At 34.6% G+C, this 22,585-nt stretch overlaps 1 pseudogene; it reads left to right on the top strand.

Moving 5' to 3' along the window:
• Window positions 1-20,750: 20,750 nt before the first annotated feature.
• LOC132623591 (large ribosomal subunit protein eL15-like) lies at window positions 20,751-21,874 on the top strand (annotated as a pseudogene).
• The last annotated feature ends 711 nt before the right edge of the window (window positions 21,875-22,585 follow it).

Here is a 22,585-nt window from a genome sequence, read left to right as displayed (position 1 = left end):
ACAAAAATAAAAATATTTTTTTAATATAGTGAATAGTTAGAAGTAAACGAAGGGAATAATAGCCGAGTAAAATTGCATAGTTTACATAGAACCCATTAAAATATTTGAGGTAATGAAGAACTAATTCATGGCACAAAGAAAATTTTAGAAATTCGTACAAGTGTCCTAATAATGGTTTGTTCTCTTTTATCCAATTGTCAAAGAAACAAATAGTTTATGCACAATAGCGATTAAATACGAAAAGATCTCAAAAAGTACAAAAACATGAAATATCAAAAGTAGCCCTGTGAGGACTACAAAAATTGAACATCCTTTTTTATATAATAAAAAAAAATTAAGATAAAAGGTGAGATTTGGCCTACATCTTGCGAGAATTTTTTTTTGCCTTGATACTCAAGGAACAAGGATATGGTGTGCTCAAACTCTCAGCCACAAGATTCAAATGATGAAAAGAAAAAAAGAGTCCATGTTCAAATCAATCACCACTATAGACGTTGGTAGCACCTTTCACTAGTTATATTCAACTTCAAACTTTGATTAGTTTTTTCTACGGGCCAGTTTGTCCACGAGAATTATTCATTTTTTTTTGAAATATTTTTTCACTTTTTTCATTTTACGGTGTTTGGCCATAAAAATTTCAAATACAACTTGAAGTTGTATTTGGAATTTGAAAAATAACCAAAACTATTTTTCATTTTTTCTACATTTTTTTCCTCACTTTTTTCACTTTCAATATATTCAAACAACCAAATATTCTTTACAAAAACTACAACCAAATACAATTCCATGTTCAACTCCAACTCCAACTCCAAAATACCAAATAAAGTGAAATATATTTGGTTTTCATGGCCAAACGCCTACTAAGTTTAAAATTAAAAAAAGATTTTGGTGATTGCAGTTTTGTATGCTTATTATATCATATTTTTCTATGTGTTACCTGAAAATAATTCAAATTCAGATCACTTATTCATCGTTGTGTACTCATACCCACAAAATTTGTGTAAAAAGATAAATATTTTGTTAGGCAAAAGACATAAATTGACCTTTAAACTATACCCCAAAAGTCGATATCACACTTAAACTTTAATAGTGACATATTACACACCTAATATATAAAAAAAAGTGATATTAATTACCCCTCCGGACACCCAAACCCAAGTTTTAATAAAAATGTGGTAGTCACTCGCCCTACCGTGTTGTCACGTATTAAATGAATTAATTTATGTCGACTCAATCCATTAAACCCAAACCTGATTCGTTTCACCCCTCCATTTCATTTACCCCACCCGATTTACACCCAATTTACTCTTTCTTTCACCCACCCGTTAAAACAACCCTACGTACCAATTGATCCATATGAAATCCTTCAACTTCTGACGAGATTCAACACGATCTGGTCAATATTTGTTGGATTTTCTTGTGTTTGTTGAGTCCATCTCTCTATTACACTTATAATCAAAGTTAGGGTTACTGATTTAAGTCTTATTTAAGGGTTGCACTGGTGTTTTTGGTGATTTTCGTGAAGGTCACACCTATTTCACGACTAGATAAAGCTCTTTTGTTAAAAGGTTAACCTGTTCTCTCACTTTATTTTGTGTAAATAGACTACATCTAGGGTTTTTTACATGTTTAGTTTTTTTATTGATTCTACTGTGTAAATGTCATGGTAAATGCTTGAATATGTTAAAAAAAAAGTAGTATTGTGTTTATAAAAGTGGTATAATGTTATTACTGTTTATTGCGACTGGAACTAGGTTTTTTTAGGCATTCTTTTTTCTTCAATTCTACTGTGTTTCATGCTTAAATATGTCCAATATGTTGTAATAAGTAGTTGTGTGTGAATTTACTTCTTAAATCGAACTGTACAATTTTCAGGTTGTAAAATATCTTTTGAACTGATTACTTTGAGATTTTACCATAGTGGACTTTTAAAGGGTAAGGGTAAATAAAGATATGTTAGGGGAGAAGTTACTGATATTTATGATGTGGACATAGATAAATTTTCCTACTTTGAATTGATGGATTGTGTGAGTGATTTAGGCTATGACCCCGGGAGATGCTTACTTTATGCTAGATTGCCTAAAAGCTTACCCTTGATACCAATAACATCAGATAGGGATACAATGGGAATTGCAGCATGTTTGGGGCATGGGGATATTTTGGAGGCATTTGTATGCCACATGGTTGAAGAGACTCAATTGGCCTCACTCTTATTAGAATATGCAACCCATAAGGGGGAGGGGGAGTAGAGTATCTTTTGAAAAAGGGATTGGTCAAGCAATAGCGATAGTAAGGGAACATCTCATGTGGGATGGGTAAAAGACCTCCTGTTCCTGCACATGTTAAGCTAGGAACAGGAAGAAAAGGGGCAGATGTGGGGTTTGATGAATCAGAATGTGGTATTAGAGATAGTTTAGACGGCAAGTTAGCTGGAGATGAGCCATATTACCCTTCTGATGAAGCTTCTAGCTTTGAGACTGATCCAGATGACTGTTGTTATACCCCATTTAAACGGGTTAAATTAGAGTACAACATATTGGTGATTCTTATTTTGCTTTATTTTTAGGAGTCGCCACCTAATTGATTTTAAGGTGAATTAGGGCACCTAATTATTAACTAAGGTAACACTAACTAAACCTCCGTTAATGGTCTGCTTAATTTATGATTCCAGGTAAGGGTTCTATTTATCCTAAAGGGAAGGGGTTAGGCATCCTTTAGAATCCGTTAATTACGGTTAACCGGCCAAACTTAGGTTAATTAATTAAGGCTAAATATAATGTTTAAATTTTAACAAAAATGGCTTACAAATATTGCTAAAGTTTTAAAAGGAAATAAGGTTAGTTAAAATAAGATTTGCAGAAAACATAATGATTTGTATAAAAGAAGACTTTAATTGCCATTTTAAAATAAGACTTATAAATGTTGTTAAGGCTTTAAATGAAAGTAATAATGATGCTATTTAAAATAATACTTGTAAAAAAAAATATAATGATTTGCGTAAAAAGAAGATTTTAAATGCTAGTTAAAATAAAACTTGGACATGTTGTTAAAGCCTTGAATGAAAGTGTAGTAATGTTATTGAAAATAAGACTTGCAAAAAATATAACAACTCACCTATAAATAATAGCCTTTTAGCAAATGCGAACTTTAGATAAAATTTATATTATATCAATATGGTGATGTAAAAATACCTAGACTTATTTTCTTTAAAATGTGATGGAAAGGATATGAGTTTTCTTTCTTTTATATTAACTATACTTGGCTAAAAGATGTGTACTATTGGATAAACCTTGAAAAATTATTTATAGAATGTACTTGAATTTATATTTGCCTATTAGTGACATTTAAATTTTCTAAGATAGTAAGCATAAATCGTGATTCCTTCAGCTCAAAATATGTAGTCATACTATTTTGAAAAATCAATTATTCTAACAAAATAACTATTATAGATACCATCAATAATTTTAATATATATAAAAAAAAATGAATCCTATGGAAATGTTGATTTCTCTTGAATTAACTAACCCTTACTAAAACTACCCATACTAATCCCTTTATAATTCATCTAAGCTAAGTAAAAAAAAAACATAAGATGAAAGGTTAGTCAAACAATCAAGTACACAAGATAATAAAATGGCGGAAATAAAAAAGTTCAAAAATGGGCTTGGCCCATTTTAGGATGCTGCGATGTGGCTGCTGCTGTTGGGCTTTGGCCCAGAGATTTTTCTTCTTCTTTTGCTGCGGGTTGGGCTGACTCGAGAGAGGAGAGTTCACGTTGGGCTTTTAGCCCAACATCGGATGCGGAAGGAGAACGAGTCCTTCGGACTCGTGCGCGATAGTCATGCACAAAAACAAAAGAAAAGGATTAGTACATAATCGATAAATAAGGCTAAACGAATATGATGTAAATAAAACAGACCAGTGGAGTATGTATATAATATGTATATTTATCCTAATCTAAACAAGGGACTGGAAACCCAACAGAAAGAAACAAGATAGAAAATAACTAGCTTGGACACTTGGGACAATAATGACTTAGCCGTGACAACACTTTGCAAAATGTACTGGCAATTCATAATATTTAGGCAAAGCAAGTGTCTCAGAGGAGGCATATGCACAGCAACAGGGAAAAAGGGAATTCTAACATATGAATGGATATTCAGTATTATGCAGCCAACACAGAATTCCAAAACAAGCATACATGCTTATCCAAACACACATATTGCCTTTGGCATACCATATCAATCTTATTTACTTATTCAATAACACAAAAAGGATGCCAGAAAACTATTTAAACCATCACATATGAATACATAGTTTCAGGGGAAAATTAAAAATTAAGGCCAGGCTGAAATCATGCTTTAATTGAGATCACTTAAAGTAGGCACTTAGTGAACATGAACAAATTTAGGCAAGTTCAGGGTTCACAATCAACATTTCAATTCCTATCAAACCTATTGTTGATCCTATTTCCATTGATTAACATATCCTATTCGCTAAGAGGTTGCCTAGACTCATTTTAAGAAAAACATATCGATCATTATGAACAACCTTTAATACTAGAGTCTTTTCAAATATATAGCAGGAGCAGACCTATCTTTTTTAGGTTCTGAAGTTAACCAACCCACATAATTAATGAGCAAGTTATCCTATGCCTCAAACATATAGTTATCCTATTGATTCATACTTCTTTGATTAAGTCATATCCGACCATATTCAAACAGGCTAACAAGCAACCTAAGCAATCATGGACAAGTTTAAATTGAACCAAACCATGCCAAGAGTGTGAAATTATTTAAACACACGACAACAAATCTTAAAGCAAGGCTGAAGTTAAATTGGAAAGTAACACAATACTAATCTGATGATTGAGTCAAGCAATGAACTAAACAGGTTGGAAGGCAGGTTAATACCAAATATGCTAGCAAACTGGGCATGATCCATGGCTAGGTGCAACTAATCTGATCTAAGAATATACTAATCTAATAAACTAACATGCCAAACTGACAACATGATTTAAATAGCTGCACATACTATATTGGGCTTAATATTTATTAACAACATGATTTAAATAGCATACCTCTTATCAGACTAGCAGCATGCCTTAGCTAAAACAACAAGTAAACCCATACTAAATTATACTAAGCCACCAAAACCATTAATTAACAACAACTAAAGCATGAAAACCGATGACGCTAAACTATCAGTGTCAAATAATTAACTGTAACAGCAACTAAAGCACAACAAAAATTGAAACACTTGAAGGAAAGGAAATTACCTTTCTTGGGTGCAGCGAACAGGGTGCGGGGGGTTTCGATATCCACCTGAACACTATCAAATTCAAGCTTGCGATACTCGGATTCGAAACAGTACCAAGGCAAACGAAAACAAAAATTGATTTAGTATTTTGACTCGATATTAAAACTATATTAAGACTGCTAAAAGGACTGATATTTTAGGGTATTATAGGCGACTAAAACTTATATTTTTTAGGGGGGTTTTTGCAGCTCAAGAACTTTTCAATTTTCAGGCCGTTCCAGCTTAATCTTTTCAAATCAGAAAACGGTTATTTATAGGGGGGTTTTCTAGGGTTTGCTTCCGTTTGAAAACTGAAAATTGGGCGGGCTTTTGTTTCAGTCAAAACGTTCGGATGACAACGATCAGAGACCCGAAGAAGAAGACAACCTTCATAAAAACTTTTGTACCCGAAAATTAAAAAGGAACTGATAAAGCAAGATTTTGCTTCACAAACGGACGAAGTCCATTAAAGTGTTTCAGATCGACAGGAGAGAAGGATGAGGCAAACAAAACCTAACCTCTTTTCAAGGGTTGAATCCGGATGAGGAAGGACAGAATCATTAATTTCCTTCCCCAAAATGACGACGCATGGGCTGATATAGGTGAAAGGCCTTTGTGACTTTGCCTTATTCGTCGATGAAGAGAGGGTGAAGAAGAGAGAAGGAGGAGAGAAAGGGGGGTGTGCGGCTGAAGAATATGATGAAAACCTAGTTGCTTTTTGTTAAATGACCCGGGTCGGGTCACCGGGTAGTGGGCCGGTTGTTTTAAAATGTTGGGTTGGTTGCTTTAAAATGTTGGGCTGGTATTGGGTTAAAAATGTGGGCTGCGGAATTTAGAGCATGGGCTGGGTAGGTTAAAAATGTGGGCTGATTTTATGAACTGATCCGAAAATAGCATGAGTTGATTGGGTTCGGATTTGGGTTGATGAATTAAAAATATGGGCTGAATGAAAGAAATAAATTGGCTTCTGAATTTAAGTAAAAGACCTATTTTATATGATTATATATTAACGGGTGCCCAAATATTATTTAATATAAAAGTATGTAATTATTAGTGCTCAGATTAAAAATAAAAATTATATTACGTCGTAATAGCCGTGCAATAATATTTTGAAAGTCAACAATAAATAAACGCTATTATTTAATTATGCGATGCGTGTGCATATGGTGGTAAAAGTGCTGAAATGATTATAATGCGAATTATAATAATACTGGTAATGATAATGATAATAATAATAATAATAATAATAATAATAATAATAATAATAATAATAATAATAATGATAATAATAATAATGATCAAAATAATTGCTAGTGACTGCAATAGGGTAGTGAAACGCGGATATTAATAAAAGTTGATAATCATAGTAAAATATAACTAATTTTCTTAAATTGCCAAAATATTAGGAGTGTAAATATATATTCGGAGGAGAGGCGGGACAAAATTGGGTGTCAACAACTGTAATGATGATGATGGAGAAGTGGTTGAACAAAAACAAAAAGCAAGAAGAAGGAAGGTAAAAGCAAGAGCTGTGTTTGATAAAACTTGCAAGAAGGTTACACGGGAAACAGGTGTCACACCCCATTTTAACCCTGGAGTTAAATTAAGGGTATGACGTATTGGTGATTCCTATTTATTTCGTTTTAAGGAGTCGCCACCTAATTAATTTGACGGTGAATTAGGACACCTAGATATTAACTAAGGCAAAGTTAAAACTAAACCTCCGTTAATAGTCTGCTTAACCAGTGTGATTCTAGGTAAGGGCTCTATATTATCCTAAAGGGAAGGGGTTAGGCATCCTTTAGAATCCGTTAACTTATGGTTATCCGACCAAACTTAGGTTAATTAATTGAGAGTAAATAAAATGCTTAAAATTTAGAAAATGATTTTTAGATATTGCTAAAGTTTTAAAAGAAAATAATGTTAGTTAAAATAAGATTTACAGAAAATATAATAATCAGAGACTTCGAATGCCATTTTTAAAAAAATACGATTTATGAATGTTGTTAAGGTTTTAGACGAAAGCATAATAGTGTTGTTTAAAATAATACTCGTAGAAAAACATAATAACGTGTGTAAAAGAAGATTCTAAAAATTTAAATGGGACTTAAAAATATTGATGAAGCCTTAAATAAAAGATAATATTTAATAAGATTTATAGGAAATGTGATAATTTGCATGAAATAAAACTTAAGCATTGTTAAGAAAAAAATGTCATTTGAAGAAGACTTATAAATGTGGCTAAACTTTAAAATGAAATGCTGTTTAATATAAGATTTGTATAAAATATGATAATTTGCCCATAAATAATAGCTTTTGAGAAAAGATTTAGTAATTTTGAACTTTGAATAAATTATATTATATGAATGTAGCAATGTAGAAAATCTAGGCTTATAAATAGGATTCAAAAGGAAGTGAGTTTTCTTTCTCCTTTTTTTTATTATTTCTTATTAATTATGCTTAGCTAAAAATATGCATGATTGATTCAAAACTTGAAGAGTTACTTATAAAATATACTTTTACTTGCGTATTAGTGACGTTTTGAAACGTTTATGATAAAAATATGACTCCCTTTACTTGAAATATATAGTCATGCCATTTAGCAAATCAATTGTTCCAGATAAAATAAATATTAGACATTATAAATAGTTTTAACATGAAAAGAAGAGAGTAAAATTTATGGAATTGATTGTTGGTCTTTCTTAAACTAAACTACCCACTACTAAAACTAAACCTACTAATTCATTAGGATTCATCTAGGTTAAGAAAATAAAATAAGATAAGGTTAGTCATACAAAGCAAATCATAATATACAACAATAAAATAAAGGAGAGGGGAAGAAAGTTAAATGGATCTGGCCCATTTTCCAGGCCCAACTGCTGCGAGCAGGAATGGGCTCAGCCCATCTTAGACTGTTGCGATCACTGCTGCTGTTGGGCTTTGGCCCAGAAGATTTCCTGTTTTCCTATAAAGGCTGGACGGAGAGAGAGAAGGCTGTTTCGTTGGACCTTGGCCCAACATCGACTGCGGAAGACGACGAGTCTTAGACTCGTACGCGATAGCCATGCATAAAAAAAAAAAAAAAAGGGAAGAAAAGGATTAATATAGTGAAGATATGCAAGACACGCTAAAAAAAAAAGAAAAACAAGTAATCGAAACCAAATAAACCATCACATAACTAATAAACAAGAGTAGGACCTTGACGTGCCAATATAATAGAGCAATCTCAACAGGCGACTGATTTATATGTGTAATATATGTATATATTATGCATATACATATACATAATCAAACAGCCCACACTTGCAAATGCACAAACATGTATGGACTTAAACAAGGATAAACTCATCACAGCATTCATATAGACCTGAAACTATTCTTTTACTATTTAACACATTTTAAGTATCAGCAGCTTACAAATGCACCAGCAATAAGTCAGCAAACCAAACAAAGATAATGACCCCTTTTTCATTTCAACAACTCATACACTTAAGAGGACACCAAATATCACTGAGGCAAATTTCAGTTAAAATCAATTTCCAGTTTATTAGAACCTACACTGAAGATGACAGTACACAGAGTATGGCGTTTTAGGAATTCCTCTTAGTATTCAAAACAACTAGTTAGAATAGAAGGAAGCATAGATTTGAAAGATGTGATCATACAAAGTCAAGGTTAAAGCACTTTTTGTTACTTTTGTTTTGGCAGAATTCATGCTTTAGAGCTTATAGTTAAAATCTCAGAATGGGCATGTACGTATTACAAAGGCTAACAGTTGTAAAGGGATAGGGGAAAGGGCATTGAACTAAATTTTTGAACCAAAGATGAGATACGAAAGAATGACATCATGAAATGTCCTTTTCCTATTACACATGTCCATAATAACATTGCTTTGGCCCTTAAACCATTTACTATTCAGTAAATCCCAAACAAACTATACAAAGATCAACACTTGACATCAACCGACACAAAGTAAGGCTACTAGATACTCCAGTACATAACAAAGTAATGAACATTAAAACCTAATGCAGCAACCAATCCACCAGAGGGAAGTCAAACTAAAATGTTTCAACAACTAATTATACTCAACCTAAATGTAGAGTGCAAATGGGAATCAACAACAATAATAACCACAAGGATCATGTTACAAGGCTACATCCTTAATCAGTTGTCCAAAAAAAAAGTTTCAGGTAGAAGAGGTTTTTAAGTTTAAATCATGCTCCACATTAAATCAACTTACACTAATCATAATCGAAGGAAACTGATGCTAACACATCCTAATAATTATACCAAACAGTGTCCACATTAAACATAAACACACACTGATCTGTGAATTAAACCTCACATTTATATTACCTCAAACAATCATAACGAAACTATTACAGTTTCTCATGGTTTACAAGTTAATCTGCACATTTGCAGAGTTGAGCAGTGGTTGATTTGCTGGCTTTCACTGTCTCTATATAGGAATTGGGGACTTTGTACAACATCAGGAAATGGAATAAGCTGCTTAGTTTAAATGCAGTTTTGACAGAGAACAGGGACAGCAGGGTCAGGTAACAAAACAAAGCAAAGAGAGCCCCATTACAACTGAATATACTAATCCCAGCCGAACCTGTATTTAGACCTTAAAAAAAAATATTTGATAATGTCCTATCTATGATGACAAAGGATACTCAAACAGCAGCAATTTTCAACTTGTTAGCGTACTTAAGATATCATTTTGAGACACTGCAACAAGCACTCGAAAGAGACAACACACAACATACAAACAAACAGATTTGCAGACAGAACTTATATTTAACAGGGCATGAACTAGCTACCTAGAAATAGAGGAAAATAGCAGAGAAGAAGGGGAAGGTATAACATGACAAGAACAAAACAGCCAGAGTCTTAAATATTAGGCAGAAGGTCTTAATTAAATATACCACTAAATTGCAGGTAATTCATCATACGAATTTGGACACAAAGGCCAATTTAGAGTGACATGTGCAAACTGGATTGGACTAGGTAAAATCCTCTACATTATTGAAGTTTAAACTAACCATGTTTTCACAAATTATGAGTCAATAATTCGATACAGAATCCTGAATCAGTTAACAAAACCAAACAGCACCCCAGGCTACTTCAATATCAAACAAGATCTATGGACTATACTAATAGCATGTCTAATCATACTGATTTCATTTCAACAAATCACAGGTGACTGAAAACTAATTAAAACTGAACATAAACAAGTAATCAGTGAATCTCCGAGGATTATGCTAACCTACCTTATTACTATGACATTATTAAAACACATTGAACAAACTTATAGAGGTATTCTTCGTTAATATAATCAGAAGTAAAACAGAAATCAGCCACAGATTCGACTACTAATCATGTCTGACCTAACAACAACTCTTAAACGAGTTCGAATATCCTACTGACCAATTAACCAGATTTGTATAACAATACGCCATTTAAACCAGCTAACATGATTAACCCACACATTTGAATCAATTAAAGCCCAGTTATCGCACCTAATGCATGTAATTACACAAACAGAGCCAAGCTCGATAATCAAACCATCATACCAAACAAATTAAGTCCGAATTACTATCAACATGCAAACAAACTATTTAAACTGAGCTAATCAACTCTACTACTAAACAACATGTAGAATAGCAACTGAAGGATGCGAAAACAAGTAGAAAAGGGGAATTACCTTCTCCGGATGCAGCGAAGTGAGGCGAAGGTTTCGATATCTACCTCGAAGACTATTAAATCCGAGCTTGCGATGCTCGGATTCACGACAACAACAGGGCAAACGAATACGAATTGAAGCTAGTATTTTGACCCGATATTAAAATAAGATTACGACTGCTAAAGAAACTGATTTTTAAGGAATTCTATGCGGCAAAAAAGGGCTTATATTTTAGAGATTTTTCGAAGATTTCAAAAAAAAAAAAACAACAAAAAGGAGCTTGTTTCAGAACATAATTTCAAGGGAATTTTGCGATTCAAAAGCCTTGATTCTTAGGGGATTTCGGGGTTCCAGATCCGTTTTTTTTGCAAGGCAATTTTTTGGGGTTTTAAAACCTGTTTTCGTGAAGGGATTCTCGCCTTCCAAAATCTCGTCCTTTAACACGTTTCCACTCTCAACTATTTATAGGTTTTTTTTAGGTTTTGTGTAGAAGAAAGAGAGAGGGAGCGGGAAAAGGAGAGAGAGGAGCGGGGGGACAAGACGAAGGTGGGGAACAGAGGGAAGTGGGAGTGGGGTGTAGGCGGCGGTGGTGGTGGGGTTGGGAGATGATGAAGAGGAGCGGTGGTGGTGGGGGTGACGATGAGGAGATGAAGGAGAAAGAGAGAGGGAAAAGAGGATGAGGGAAAAGGGATTAGGGTAGGGAATAAGAATATTAGGCCGGGTCGGGTAGGGTGGTGGGCCGGGTCGGGTAGAAGGAATGGACTGAAAATGTCGGCTGAGTATTTATTTTTTTGGGCTGAGGTGAATTAAAATGTGGGTTGATTTTATGAATAGGGTGTTGATGAATTAAAATATGGGCTGGTTATTAATGGACTGGTCCAAAATAGTATGAGTTGATTGGGCTCGGATTTGAACTAATAATAATAATAATGATAATAATAGTAATAGTAATAATAATAATAATAATAATAATAACAACAATAATTAGTAACTGTAATAGAATAATAAAGTGCCGGTATTGATAAGAGGCTAATAATTTAGTAAAAAATAAATATATATATATTTTTAATTTTCTAAAAATATTAGAAGCGTAAATAGGTATTTTGGAGGAGAGGCGGGACAAAATTGGGTGTCAACAACAGATCTACAATTTGAGTGTGTTGATGATTTTAGGGCTGCTGTTACTAAGTATGCAGTTGCTGAACATGTTGCTATTGAAAAGCATGTTAATGAACCTTTAAGGGTAAGGGTTAGGTGTACAGAGGGTTGTCCTTGGCTTTTTATTTGCCAGTTTTGACTCTAGGACTTATAATTTTGTAGTGAAGAACTACAATCCAATTCACAAATGTGACCCTACAAATAGAAACAAACTTTGCAACTCCAAATTTTTAGCAGTCACTATAATGAGAGGATAAAGGAACAACCAAGCATTAGAATTTTTGAGTTCCAACAGCTTATTAAAAAGGAGTTGAATCTTTATGTTGGGAGGACTGTGTGTAGGAGAGCAAAAAACAAGGTGATTTCAGAGATGATGGGTGACCATGTTAAGGAGTTTGACAGAATTTTAGATTACAAAGATGAGTTGCTACGGTCTAATCCAGGTAGTACATGTGTAGTGAGGCTTAGTGAAGAGACAATTGAAGGAAGAGAAAGATTTGTAGGCTTCTACATATGCTTTGATGCAATGAATAAGTCATACTTGGCAGGATATAGGAAATATATTGGTTTGGATGGTTGTTTTTTAAAGGGAATTTCAAAAGGTCAGCTGCTTGTTGCTGTTTGTAAAGATGGAAACAATCAGATGCTGCCACTTGCTTGGGCAGTAGTTGAGGTTGAAAACAAGCATAACTGGACATAGTTTATTAAAATTCTAAAGGAAAATCTCCAACTGGGAGATGGGACAGGCGTGGCAGTTATAACAGATATGCAAAAGGTAATATGAAGTGTTTAATTACATCATATTCATAATTGTTTCTTACTCTTTATTTTATGTTTAATAAAAACCAACTTTTTTATTATTCATAGGGTCTTGAAGGTGCCATAAAGGAGCAACTGCCAAATGTTGAACATAGGATGTGTGCTAGGCATGTGTTGGCAAATTGGTCCAAAGAATACGAAGGTCTTGAGAGAAGAAACTGTTTTTGGAGGTGTGCAAGGTCCACATTTAAGGATGAGTTGAATGATAACCTTAACTACATGAAAACATTGGGAGAGGCTTGTCTTGGTAAATTGATGTACTACAATCCAGAAAGATGGAGTAAGTTTTACTTCAAATATACCACACAAGTTGATAGTGTAGATAATAACATGGCTGAGTGTTTTAACTCTTGGATATTGGCTGCAAGACACAAAAGTATAATTACAATGCTTGAGGAGATAAGGGTGAAAATGATGAAGAGCGTAGGACAATTGAGGGAGTTTTGTAACAGTTGAATCTGTGATGTTTCTCCAATGGCAATGAAGTTACTAGGAGACAACACAAAGAAGTCCATGAAGTGTAGTATTGAGTGGAATTCCGATACAGGGTATGAGGTGCTTCATGGACAGTATAGGCATATTGTGGATCTGCCTAAGCAAACTTATACATGTAGAGCATGGATGTTGAAGGACATACCATGTCCTCATGTAATAACAGCTCTTCACCATAGGAAGCTTAACCCAGTGGACTACATTTCTCATTGGTATAAAAGAGAAACATACATAAAGACATACAACCACTTCATTCAGCTAGTTCTGAATATGAAGATGTGGCCAGAATCAACAAATCCTTTTGTTATACCACCTGAAGTAAGGAAGTTGTCTGGCAGACCCAAGAAAGTAAGAAGGAAAGAAGCTGCAGAAAACAAGAATACTGGAAAATTATCCAAGAGGGAAATTGAGATGGCATGCAGCAAATGTCATACCAAAGGTCACAACAAAAGGAGATGTTTTAGAGAGCCTAATACTACTGGCCCAAATTCAAGTAATGCAGCTACTGGCCCAAGTGTCCCAAATGTTGCTACTACTGTCCCACATCCTACAACTGCTACTGCTGTCCTAAATTCAACTACTGCAGCTGCTCCAACTAGCAGAGAAAGGGGTAGACCAAAAGGTTCAAAAAAGGTAATTCTACTTTATAATAAAATAAGTAGACCAAAAGGTTCAAAGAAGGTAATTCTACTTTATAATTCAATAATAGGTTATAAATTAATAGCTTCTAATGCTTTCTTTTGTTTTGTAGAATGTTGGTATTAGCAGGCCAAGTATGGTTGGAATGGGGATGTTGCACACACAAAGTGAGCAAACTATCATTAATGTAAGTTGTTTACCACTCAGCTATCATTTTCTGTTAACTCTTAGTTACTTACAAATATCATTAACTAGTCTTTTTTCATTTATGTAGCCTGGGCTGCCAAGTCAAAGGTTTAGAACTGTTAAGTCTTCAGTAGTGGTAACTGGTGTTCTTGGACATAAGGCAACATGTGGTGTGAAGTGGAAGGGAAAAGATGTTATGACATCAAGGCAGCTTGGAGAAATGAGGGGGAAAATGGCCAAAGCTACACAATCGAGCCAAGGAAGTTCCACTACTCCACTATGACTGCATTCTGTTGGTGTTACTATTTCAGCTTTGACTGCATTATAAGAATTAAATTTGAAGGTTTTTGGGTAGGATTTAGGCTTGTCCTTGGCAGCTGAGACATCACTAAACACTATTTTTGCAGTTGTGACTGCAATTCAATTTGTTTTTGGCAGCTGTGAATACAATTAAGACTGTTTTTGGGCAGCTGTGACTGCATTTAACTAGCCTTAGTGTTTTGTACTGAATTGACATATGTGACTTTTTGTGAATGGTATTGAATGGAAATGAATGATTGAAGTGGTCAACACTTTGAACGTATTGACATATGTGTACTGAATGGTATTGAATGGTAGTGTAGTGAGTAGTTGTGGTGGTCTAACTTTGAACGTATTGGCATTTGTGTATTGAATGGTATTGACTGGAATTGAATGGTTATCATAACTTTGAACGGATTAGTTAGGGGTCAACAAGTTTGAAGGTAATATTAGTGACTGATTAGTTAGTAGTCAGGGACACTAAATGAATAACACATTATAAATAGGTCTAGCCATTCTACCTAATTCACTCACAACTAATTATTCACTCTCCAACTTTCACTCAAAACTCTTTCACTCAAACTCTCATTCATTGTAGCCTTCACTCTAAGATGAGTCTTCAGTCCAAAATGTTGGCATACTTCGAGAAAACGTTAATGAGATCGTACGTTGAAAATGATGATTTCATAAGTGTTAATTTCATAACGAGATCATTTTTTATTTTCAATTGTTTTAGTTTTAGTAATAACATGTATTTTTTGCAGATCCTTCCTAATAATTTGGAATTTCTTCCAAACTTTGACCACGAAACTGTTGTTCTCTACAACCACCACGCGTACCATATGAAGTACAAAGTTGGTGCATATACGCGCCTATCTCAAGGCTAGAAATAATTTATTGATGCTAACGGATTGAGGGCAGGGAATGTGTTGTGTTTCCAAGCCTGTCAAGGTAGGAACCGCGTAGTCTTCATTGTTAAGAAAAAGAGGGAGATCATAGTGATAGATTAGATCTCAGTGTTTGTCACTTTTAAAGTTTATGTATGAAATTTATGTCGGCTTGTAATTTATTTATGTTTTATTTCCGAATTTCTTTACTTTTCGCTTTCCGAAATTTCATACTTACTTGGCAATAAAAAACATTAAGGGTTTCAAAAATCAAACTAAACCAAACATTAACAATACCACCAAGAAGTTCTAATAAACATTACCAATACCACCAACAAGTTCTAATAAAGACTTAGCAAGTACACTAACCTCTTAGGGAAACTTCATATAATAACCTCTTAAGTACATGTTTTGAAACACAAAACTTAAAACTAAAATGTCAATACACAACAAGGCAATCCAAAGTATTGTCTCCCTTTTGTTGGACTTGACCAGCTTGCTCTTCCACTTCTTCTCCTTTTATATCATCTTCTTAATTTGTTCTCCAAAATTATCCATTTCAATCTCTATGCTTTGCATATCAATTTTTCTTTCTACAGATTTTGTAGACATAGTAGGCTTGTCATCAACTTTTGCGGAAGCTTCAAATGATGCTTCAAGTTCACTAATTCTTCTCACTAGTTTAGGAATCACAAATTTGGATCTTGGATCAATCTCATCATCCTTCCAACGATTAAAATCACATGATCTAGCACCCTACAATCAATCAAATATAGGTAAAAGACATAAAACTTTCAACTAGAAAAGTTCAATTCTTGATGAAAAATCACTTACACCATAGTATGGACAAATCCAATATCTTCTACCCGGGTTCCTTGGGGTCCAATGGGTCCTCAAAGGCAATAAAAACCCATGATTACATCGCACTTCAGAAAGCTTATGATCATCTTCCTCCTTACAAATCTTAGACAAGCCAAATCTAGCCATTATGGAACCTTCATTACCCGAAATCCAAAGGCATAAACGAAGCTAGTCACACACGGAAAAAACAACGGAAAAACACAGGAACTAATACAAAAAAATGAAAAAAACATACATTAACAAATCGAAAAAACAGTTCCTACAGGAGAACAAGAAGCTTTACAATGTAGAATAAAGCTTTACAATGGAAAACAAAAGGGAAAATTAGTTGGAGAGGAACTAATAAAAAATGGAGACAAAAATTACCTTTTCTTCAAAAATCTGAGCTTGAGTTCGAATTGGGGCAGATTTCACGAATTTGGGAGACAAAAATTAGGGTTCTTAATATTTGATGGATCGGGTATATTTGATGTACGGGTAATGGTAATATGACCGTTTAAGTGTCGGGATTTGGATTTTAATTGATTTTTCCTTCTTCTTTTTTTAGTTTAATGCGTAATAAATAACTGTTCACGTGCACAAAAAATTCGGCACACACGCGCTTGGGTTTGGGTGTCCGGAGGGGTAATTAATATCACTTTTTTATATATTAGGTGTGTAATAGGTTACTACTAAAGTTTAAGTGTGATATTGACTTTTGGGGTATAGTTTAAGGGTCGATTTATGTCTTTTGCCTATTTTGTTATACTGAATAAAATATGACATAAACATATATATTAACAACACCACAATAAATCTGACATGAGTATCATAGTCACTGCTTAACAACTCTAATATTATTATTCTGCACATAAAACCCAATCCATTAATTATATATGTTCACTGTATGGTAATTGTTGCGTTATAGAGTATATGTTTTGTTTAACTAGTCTAGAACCAAATTATTAGTACAAGCTAAAAACAAAATGCAACTTGAATTTGCATTTCCACTTTAAATTTTCTTTAATATACTGGTATGCCTAATCGGACAAATGAGGAAGGTCTGGGCAATTCATAAGAGGTCATAATCGTTCATCTTATGAATTAGTTATTGATGCAAGTAATGCAAATTCATGATGAAATAGTATGAGAGACGAACCAACAAGGGTTGTGGTGTAATGGCTGGTACTACTCCATCCTAAACTAAGAGGTCTCGAGTTCGAACTCCCTTGGGTACAGAGTCACCCTTGTTAGGGAGTGCTTAGCCCCCAAATGTGGGACTATCCCGACACAAATTTGGATTAGTCGGGCTCCAATGCGGGTACTGGACACCGGATGGGAAGATGACTTCGCTTGTTTTGAGCCAGTGTCCTAGTCGAGCAAAGCGGCAAGATGCAACGAGTAGGGGTGGGAGTTCGGTATTCGGTTCAGTATTTTCAAAATTCGAGTTCGGTAATCGGTAATTGAAAGTAGATACTAAATACCGAACTTCCAAACTTCGGTTCGGTAATCGGTAATGGAAAATCAAACTTCTGTTCGGTACGGTTTCGGTAATACCATATTAAGTCGAGTTCACTGTATTACATCAATGGTTAGATAACAAGCACAGATTTGGGGTTTCTTAATTTTTTTTACCTGTAAATTTGGATACCCAGGTTTGTGCATTTTGAATGAATATATGTGATTAATAGTGACAGTTGATTTGGGGATTTAACTTTCAAGATTTGAGCAAAATCTTATGATTAGAATGCATATTGGTATTGTTATATTACTATTGAGTATTAGAATCCATCCGCTTATCTAATTTCTACTTGGAAAGTATAAAAATCATAAATTTAACGTGAGTCAGATTTCCACAATATGGTCTAAACTGATGGGTATTGTTTGCTAACTTGTTATTGATGCATGGGCAGATGGGCTGAACTATTAATTTAATGGCCCTCTATTTAATAACTATTTTGGTATTCGGTAAATACCGAATTACCGAATACCAAATATCGAAATCGAATACCGAATTTTTTTAATTTTATTACCGAAAATCGAAATACCGAATACCCTGGTTCGGTTCGGTAATTCGATTTTCAGTGTTTTATGCCCAGCCCTAGCAATGAGTTCTTGGTCGAACAAAGTGGATAAGAGTGTGATTGTGCCACACGAAATTTCCAAACTGAACAAGAGAGGGAGGTATCGACTACTTTTGGGATATTTGCAATTTTCGTCCCATAAGCTATTTTTATAGTTGATAGCGCAATAATATGCTATGTTTAGCCTTAGCAAGTTCCGAAAGGGCCCTCACCGGATGAAATTACATCTAATTTATATATCGGTCTTCATTACAAGGAATTGCATTAAAGATGATCTATTAGTATATATTCATAATTAATGAAAATATTTTTTTTCCTCAAAAGAATGATAAAGCGTGCATATAACAACAGTCTCATTGGTAGTGGCATAACTAGGTGGGGCCTTGGATTCAGATCTACCCAAGTTCCGATCCCCTCTCTAAGTCGTATAGTAGTGTTATATTTTTTCAAAAGTTGTTAAATATAAGGGAGAATAGCACTTTTAGTCCCTATGTTAGTGTTATATTATGATTTTAGTCCTTGTGTTATCCAGCTTATCACTATTGACCATCAATTTTATTATGTGAGTGATTTTGATCCTTCAGTTAATTTACCCTTGAAAAATTTAACATGAAGTTCCCTAAGGGGCAATTCTGGTATTAAATTTTTGCTTGCTTGTTGACCACCACCCTACACCCACCGGTGTTAGTGCTATATTATAATTTTAGTCCTTGTGTTATCCAACTTATCTCTATTGACCATCAATTTTATTATGTGAATGATTTTGATCCTTTAGTTAACAGACCCTAGAAAAATTTAACATGAAGTTAACTTCACTAAAGGGCAATTCAGGTATTAAGTTTTTTGTTTGCTTGTTGACCAGCAACTTGCACCCACCGTTTGCTTCCTAAAGATGAATCTTTTGCCAATTTTTGATCCTGCAAACTTGGAGCAAGTTTTTCCATCTCTGCGTACCTCTTCATCATTGAAGTTTCTTGAGAAGAGTTCTTGCTTTTTAACAAGGCTTTACACGAGTAGAAGTAATCCCAAATATAGCCACCAATAGTGACTTAATAACTTCATCAAAATAAGAACTATAACCACGAATGCATATTTAAGCCCACTTTAACTTTCTGTTAAATTTTCCCCTCAGTGGAATTAACTTTCTGTTAAATTTTCTAGAGTCTTTTAACTGAAGGATCAAAATCACTCACATGGTAAAATTGAAGGTCAATAGTGATAGGCTGGATAACACAAGGACTAAAATCATAATATAGCATTAACACAGGGACTAAAAGTGTTATTTTCCCTAAATATAATTGTAGACAACCAAGTTTAAAGTGCCACATGGTGCAATAGTTATTGAGTGTACCTATCTAGGTGAGGTTGGGGGTTCCTATGTCTATCTTGTTGTTTTTTCCTTTCCAAAACTGAGCCCACCACGGGGATGGTCATGTTTAGTATCCATTATTGTGTCTTAATTAAATGGCCAAATTCATATTCGGCTCCTTAAATTTGTCAAGATTTTTCATTTAGACACCTAAACTAAATTTGTTCCTATTAGGCACTTCAACTCAAGCCATATGCCAATTAGACACACACCTCTGACATGGCATAGTGTGTATCATACTTATTTTGAGCGCGTGACAAGATTCAACTTTTTTCCTCCTATCTCCTTTTTCTTATCCTGCTCCCCTTCGCCGCCATAACCACTCCTCCATCACATCACAGTGCAAATCATCCCAAATGAAAAAAATCCTTTCACCCCAACTCCACCACCATCATATAGACCAATTGAAACAAACATCATGTTACCTTAATTTCACAATCACTTTCCCTCATTCGCCATTGCAGTTGCCAATTTTTCTTCTATAATAGCCCAGCATTCTGCAGAGATCAGTGACAAAAAAGAAAGTATCACCCACATATTGAAAGAAAAAGAGAACAAGATTTAGTCTGTGGTCTCATAATCCCTCTTTACCTTCTCTTCTCTTTCTCTTTTCTTTTTCATCACAGAAACAATATACAAGCAATAAAACAAAAGACTATTTTGAAAAATAATAGATTCAGCCATAAATCATTGCAATACACAAATTTTTTAATTAGCTCTGCCACCAAATTCGATTAGCTATGCGCCGATGCCATGGACAAAAATTAGACTAATCTTACTTTGGTACTCCTTATTTTGACTTGAAGAACAATTTTTTCATAGTTTGTCTACAATAATAATTTTAGTAGTGAATAAGAAATTTATCAATATAACACCTTCTAACTTAAGTGCGGCAACACTTGTGAACTTGGGATGGCGGTAAATGAAGAAGATGGTAAAGGGTTGTGGTGATTATAGTGGTGATAGCATCTAGTTAGTGAAAAAGCTGGTGGTGGGTATATTGATGGTGAAAGGAAGAAGATAAAGGGGGAGGGGACAAAAACAATTGTCTATTAAACATCGCATTTTTTTAATCAATTGCCACATGTCATTTTGTGATTTGCTTATTTTCTATGTTACTGCATGTGGGAATCATGCACTATATTTTTGTGAAAGATTCCCCGTTCTGTGTCTAATTGGCATGGTTTGCCTTGTTGAAGTGCTCAATAGGAACAAACCTTAATTTAGGTGTCTAAATAGTGCCATAACCGAGCAGTAGAGAGGGAGAAGAGTAGCACAAGTGACTCAATGGGGGCTTACACTTATGTGTCGGAGCTATAAAGGAAGAAACAGTTAGATGTTATGAGGTTCTTGCACAGGGTGAGGTGCTGGTAGTACTACCAGTTTCCCTCTATTGTCCGTGTCACCAGGCCTGCCCGTCCTGACGAGGCACGCCGATTGGGATATAAGGCCAAGCAGGGCTATGTGGTATACTGTGTTCATGTGAAACGTGGTGGAAGGAAGACGCCAGTTTCCAAGGGTATTGTGTATGGTAAGACCAACAACCAGAGAGTCACCCAATTAAAGTTCCAGCGCAGCAAGAGATCTATTGCTGAGGAGCGTGCTAGTAGGAAATTGGGTGGTCTTAGAGTCCTCAACTTTTGCTGGATTAACGAAGATTCTACCTATAAGTACTATGGACCAAGCCCATGCTGCTATTCGCAACGACCTAAGAATCAACTGGATTTGCAACCCAATGCATAAGCACAGGGAATTGCGTGGTCTCACCTCAGCTGGTAAGAAATATAGGGGACTCCGAGGAAGAGGACATTTGCACCACAAGTCTCGTCTGTCAAGAAGGGCAACTTGAAAAAGGAACCAGACTCTGTCTCTCCACCGTTACCGTTGATCTACTTGATCTTTTTGAGAGATTGTTGCTTGCTTAGTTGTTTGCATTATCTGGTTTTAGTTCCTTTATCTTGAGACAAGTTCAGCTGTTTACATTTTTGAAGAAATACATTTGTATTGAAGTATCCATTTTGCCGAGATAGTAATGGATAGAGACGAGTCCTATTGTCTGGTATGAGAGTTAGTGCAAAGATAAGTGTGACAAATGTTGAGAACATTTTGTTTAAAAAAATAAAAATAATCTTGAGGGCTGTATATGCATTTAGCCTAATTAAATACTCCTTCCGTCCCATAATAAGTGTCACCTTAGGAAACCAAGACCTAAATTGACTAGTTTTGTCCAATTTTACCCTTAGACAATAAAGTAACATCTAAATGATGATTTGAAAAGCCACATAGTAACCTGGTATTGTTGGATTCCCAATGCCAAAAGGTTTACTTCTTGTGCATGCTCTAATAAAAAAGTAAAGTAATTTATTTTTATTATGTAGGGGTAATTTGGTAAACATCACATTGCATTATTGGTTTCTTAATATGCGTGTTTTTGGCTAAGGTGACACTTATTATAGGACGGAGGGAGTATTTTGTTTCTTTTTCGTTCATTCCTTATTTGATTTGTTCTTTCAAAACTTCAAAGTTAGACACACTAAAATTACTATTCTATTTTCGTTATCATCAAATTTATACTCTGGATCCACCTTTTCATAATATACATGGAGTGCATCTTTTCAAAATTCTAGATCCGATCTTGCTCATTGGACGAAAATACATTTGTCTAGTCCAAAGCAAACTCTTTTTGCCTCTTATTTAGTCATCATTTTAATTCGGAGTTCTCATGTAGTACACGACTATAAGTAAAGCTCACCGTATAAGGGTCGAAACACTTTTTGGAAGAAATGGGGAAAGCTTTTGCCTCTAGTTCAAATTGTGTGTTAAACCT

This window comes from Lycium barbarum, chromosome 2 (genome assembly GCF_019175385.1).
Source record: "Lycium barbarum isolate Lr01 chromosome 2, ASM1917538v2, whole genome shotgun sequence".
Classification (NCBI taxonomy): Eukaryota; Viridiplantae; Streptophyta; class Magnoliopsida; order Solanales; family Solanaceae; genus Lycium; species Lycium barbarum.
Note: the sequence above shows the minus strand (reverse complement) of the source record. Positions and strands in the feature narration are given on the sequence as shown.